Below are 5,000 nucleotides of genomic sequence, written 5' to 3'. Positions count from 1 at the left end.
GTAAAATACTCACAAAAATGTGTTTTCAAGTGGACATAAATGGTATTGAGCTAAAAAGAGAAAATTCGAAAAAAAAATTGCCCCTCAGCTAAAAAAATGCTGATTTCTTTGGTTTTGATTTCATTATCTTAACGAGCGCCCCATTTTAACACACTGCCTCACAAATAAGAACTTGAGGGTAAGCACAACACATGTGTCCTAGCCAGAGTTTCCTACTGTTTTTCATTTTTGAAATATTGCATGATGATTTTGGAGTAGTCTTTTTTAAACACCCCATATATCCATTCATGGATTGTGATCAGTAACTCATTTTTTCAACATGCCTCACCTATCCCCAGTATCATTCCACAGTTGCTCAAATTACTTTCTGGGGGTTTCCAGATAAAGCAATCTATTGTCCTGATCTGTCCTCCTTCATTTTTGTGTTTGTTATTCTTTTGTAACACCTCTAATCATTGGCACTTTATGAACTTCTTGTGTTGCAAGTGCATTAAAACTAAAGACGAAGCCAGTAAACCAGGTAATTCGAGTCAAGATATTAGTAGGTTTTTTGCAATGTAGTTTTGTTCTGTTTCTTTATATTTCCCTTCAAGTTTTTAAATGAAAAGTTATGAGAGCCCAGGTCATTGTTCTGATTTGGGCACTCTCTTTATCTTTGATTTTCTGAAAACTTTCCAAATTGACTTGGGCTCTTGTATTTTGATTCTGATGGAATGTCTGAAAGAAAGGAGCGGTATATGTTTGGGTGCCATAGTATGTACTTATGACTGTTTATGTGTTTCTTGTGTTCACTGAGGACTGAAAGTTAATAAAGTGAATTGGGTAAGAGGTGGATGAATGTTTAATTATTTGAGAATTTTTACTGTATCATAAGATGCTATTAGTCTGCAGATAAATCAGAAAGAGGTGGGAACCCTCTATTTCTGCAGTGTATATACTTTTCTCCTTTGCCAAAAATCATAACCTTGTGATGTAGATTGGCATTGGGAATTTACGAAAGAGGAAAGTACATAAACTACCTTGCAAGCCAAACATTTCACTTTTGCACTATAACAGGCAGAAATAAAGTGTATGAAATTGTTCTTAAACCTGTAAGATTATTCAAGAGGTAGAACTCTCAAATAGAGCTGAGCCAAATGGGAAAATTCATCCAAAGTGCTTTTCCCAAGTTGAGTCGAGCTGAGTTTTCAAGCCTTCAGCATCTCTCTTGCCCTTTTTAACTCTCAGTGGAGCACAGGCCATCAACAACATTACTCCAGCGAAGCCTGTCCTGAGCATATAATCTCACAATTGCAAATCCAGTAGGTTAACCATGGGACTCTCTGCACCACTCACCATAAAACCAAGGTATTTATTCATATTTAAATGTTCTAAAAAGTCTTCAGATTGCTGAAATGATAACTTAATAACCTCTAGTTGTTATAGCATAAACAAAAAAATGGGGATCTAAAACATTAATATTTAAAGACAATGTGGCAGAAGTTTTATGACATGTGTTTTGATATGATGAAGCAGGCATGAATGTTTTCTATCATTCCAATCTTTTTTGTTTTGTTTTTGTAAAGTGTTTTACGGTGCTCGCAACTGCATAAGGTCATATGAGCGCGCGGGACACACCTAATATTTTCAGTTGGTAGGAAATTTTGAATTTTGCCCGAGTGGCGGCCGAAGCCTACTCTTATCGATTTTAGACCACCAAGGGATCTTTAACGTGGGCAACTTGCACATGGGCCCTCCGAGATTTTTCGCCCTTGTCCGAGAAGGCTAGGTGTAGATCTTTCCTACCAGAAGATCAGGGGTGTGGCAGAAAGACAGCAGTAAGGAGGAGCCAAGGAGTAGCAGTTGGAAGGCTGCAGAAAGAGTCAGAAGCCCAGAGGAGGGGGCAAAGGAGGTGAGGGGGTGGGGGCAGAAAGTGGAAATGAAAGCAGACAACAGAACATTGCTAGAGAGCAGGAAAGGAGGTGAAAGGAGACAATTTTAGAGAAGAAAATTTTTTGGTCGCTACCCGGATTCGAACCCGGGACCTTTGAATGAGAGGCCAACACTTTAACCTCTAGGCCACGAGAGCCCCATTCCTATCTGTCTGCAAAGAAAACTGTTAGGGACCAAAAAGTAAAGAAGAAGGGGTGACAATAAGCTAGTGAGAGACAGCATAGTTTGTCTCATTGTTGCTCAGTCCTTGCCGTTCGACCAATATTTTCTTCTTGTGGCTCTTGTGGCTATAATGTTTCCCTAAGCCTTGTACCGTACCACGCTACAACAAAACTGTTTGTCTATACATGTAACATCTGTGGCCTAGTGGCTTGGCTGCTGGACTTGTAATCGTGGGTTCGGGGGTTCGAGCCGCGGGCCCGGCGTTGTGTCCTTGGGAAATGCACTTTACACAAATTTTCCTCACTTCACTCAGGTGGGAAATGGTACCCGACCATAGACAGTGAAAGATTTTGTTCGTGTGTTAGTGTTTTAGCCCCTATAAATGTTTTTACTGTATGCTTCCCAGGAAGATGTTGTTTCAGAATGCTCTCAGGTCTGCTGGGGTAATAGTATAAATTGTGAAGCGCATAGAGCTTGCTGTTCAGCGGGGATTTACACTATACAAATGCTATCTTTTTTTTTATATTTTAAAAATTATTATTATTATTATTATTATTATTATTATTATTATTATTAAACTGTTTCCTTTTGCACTACACAAATGCTATCTTTAAAAAAAAAAAAATTCAAATTATTATTATGATTATGATTATGATGATTATTATTATTATTATTATTATTAAACTGTTTCCTCTGTGAGTTGTGGGCAATGAAGATAAGAGAAGCCTGACTAAATGTGAGGCTTTGTGGAGAAAGTAGGCGCTCGTCAATATAATGAAATCAAAGATATTGGCATTTTTTCGCTAGTTTGACAGTTTTTTGGGTTTTTTTTCGATTTTTTCTATTTTGGTTCAACAACTTTTATGTCCATTAAAAAAAATATTTCTAAGTGGATTTTGCTGAAAACCATTGATTTAACACTCAACTAATGTAAATTTTTAGTTTCCAAGTATTCTCAAGCTTTGGAAATCAACAAACTTTGACGGCCATTTTCTCACTAATTTTACCTCTAAAACCAGCCATTCCCAACCTCATTCAATCGCAAATATCTCAACTAGTATTTAAGATAGATGTGTATAATTTTCATAGAAACATAGTCAAATGAACAAGCTTTAAAACAATACCAACAACTCCAGATGTGCAAAAATTGACCAGCACCTGATTCCACCTCATCCTAACACAAATAGTCTAATTGTAGGCCTGTTGTGTTGTTGTGGTAGGATTGTTTTATTTTCACTGTGTTCTGTGCTGACCAGCAATGTTGTGTTCATTTGTATGACTGTACGGCTGTACCGTATGTTGGATAGTGTTTTTCTTGATGCGCATCGAGTTCTTTGTCTTATTTATATTATACCGCTACTGGTATCTATTGTATTGCCTATCCCACAGAGTGGGACAAATTTTAGAGGAAGATGAGAATAAAGTGTTATTTTCTTTAATACATCTATCAACATTCTGTACATTATTGAATTTACTTTTACAACAACAACAAAAATAGTTTACACCAGTAGGCCTAATGCACTGTAAGTTTTCATTACTTATCTTCATTGAAATTTATATTCATGTTATTTCAGCTTTGATTGTGAACAATAGGCCTACACCGGTGTCCATAGTGTGATGGGCCTTTATGTCGCTGCACGCAGGAAAAAAAGAAAAGATAGTTGCTTGAATCATGCACGCAAGAGGTAACTTGTTTGACCTTGAATAGATTTTGTATCCCACTCAGCCTGAGAAGACTGACTGAAGTGTCTTTAGGCCATTCCCAAAGGGGGGACATTTCTCGTTCTAGAGCACAGTAGAACTGCAAATGGGCTAACAATGTCATGCTCATAACTGTGCCTGAACTACAACAGGGAACTGCTGCTTTTTCTTTCCTAATCCTTACTATCGTCATTTTCCTCTACTTCTTTTGTATGATTGTCACACTCTTGTGACCCGCTATTTCCGGGGTGCCTTGTTACTCGAAATAGACCTTGTGCTGTTGAAGCTAGAGAGATGAGCAGTCTAAGTCTGATTCCCTGTAAGGACTTCTCTGTTGACACCCAACCCTTGGCACTCATATGACCTTATGCAGTTACGAGCGCCGTAAAACCTCTACTAAAACTAAAAGAAGACAAGACCCTGACAGTCACAGTCATATTTTGAATATTACTCTCTAGTAACACCTCTAATCTTTGGCACGTGTATGACCTGTTTGGGTTGTAACTGCCATAAAACTTTCATGCAAACTGAGCCCAAAAATGTGAAATTATGCGATTCTGTTAATTTTAACAAAGAATGATAAAGGAAAATAATCAGAAACTATGCAAAATAGAGCATCAGCAGCAAGGAAACTGCAGAGCTTCGTAAATGGATGCCTACGAACGATAGTGGGGATCAAGTGGTACGATCGAGCCACGAATGCTCAACTATGGGAGAGAACAAGCCGAAGGCCAATAAAGGAAGACATACAGGTGAAGAAATGGAAATGGATTGGACACACCCTGAGAAGACCCCCGTCAAGCATCATCAGGCAGGCTTTAACGTGGAACCCACAAGGAAAACGAAAGAAGGGAAGACCAAAGATGACGTGGAGACGAGCGGTACAAGCTGAAATTTAAAAAGCGGGGACATCATGGAAACAGATAGAAAAAGATGCTCAGGACAGGCTGTTGATGGCCTGTGCTCCACTGGGAGTTAAAAAAGGACAAGAGAGAGAGATGCAAAAAATTTTGCTAAATTATGCGAGGTCCATAAAACCATCGGGACAGACAGTTGGAACCGTTACAGTCGCTCTTAAAAAACAACACAGTGAGAGAAGCGAATTAATAAGGGGAAGAAACTTGGTCAGATAACTATATATAGATTAATATTTCTGGGTTAGCTCCCTTCGACTAGCCTACACATTCTGCATCATGTCTCTCCCC

The 5,000-nt window shown here is 38.6% G+C and overlaps 1 protein-coding gene across 1 annotated transcript in view; it reads left to right on the top strand.

Annotated features, from left to right (window-relative positions):
- LOC101849578 (solute carrier organic anion transporter family member 1C1) overlaps positions 1-51 on the top strand; it is a gene marked incomplete at its 5' end in the record, with an annotated part of 24,844 nt that extends 24,793 nt beyond the window's left edge. Inside the window, 1 exon segment of the mRNA XM_013090110.2 lies at positions 1-51. This exon segment is cut by the window's left edge and continues 883 nt beyond it.
- Between the last annotated feature and the right edge of the window lie 4,949 nt (positions 52-5,000).

This window comes from Aplysia californica, unplaced genomic scaffold, assembly GCF_000002075.1.
Source record: "Aplysia californica isolate F4 #8 unplaced genomic scaffold, AplCal3.0 scaffold01146, whole genome shotgun sequence".
In the NCBI taxonomy this organism is placed as follows: Eukaryota; Metazoa; Mollusca; class Gastropoda; order Aplysiida; family Aplysiidae; genus Aplysia; species Aplysia californica.
This window is presented reverse-complemented; position numbering and strand designations above follow the sequence as displayed.